Below are 437 nucleotides of genomic sequence, written 5' to 3'. Positions count from 1 at the left end.
TCGGGGAGGATTGATGAAACGGTCAATTATATCGATATTATGTTAAAAAAAATATGTGGAAAGATATGTCGGTAAAAAACAAATCGCAGGGTCAATAAAAATTATCAATTATGTCGGTAATAATATGTCGGTAAAAAAATTGTTGGTAAATATAAATATGTTGGTAAAAATATATATACGTTAGTAAAAAATAAATATGTTGGTAAAAATACCGGTAATATGTCGGTAAAAAAGAAATGTCGGTAAGTCCCCTCTCCCGCGTGACGTCAGCCCCCGCGCCCTCAGTTCCCTTCGCCCCTCAGAGGACCTGAGTTAGAACCCCCCTTGTATACCTACTATTAGGTTCTTGGTCTTTAATTATAATTCGCAAGTGAGTTCAAGCACCAGTTCCTTATAGTATCTGTAGATGTCAGTCACCTCAGCAGCCATATCTTCTC

The sequence above is a fragment of the Odontomachus brunneus genome, unplaced genomic scaffold (assembly GCF_010583005.1).
Source record: "Odontomachus brunneus isolate Ranch 3 - 2012 unplaced genomic scaffold, Obru_v1 Obru_scaffold_116, whole genome shotgun sequence".
Classification (NCBI taxonomy): domain Eukaryota; kingdom Metazoa; phylum Arthropoda; class Insecta; order Hymenoptera; family Formicidae; genus Odontomachus; species Odontomachus brunneus.
Note: the sequence above shows the minus strand (reverse complement) of the source record.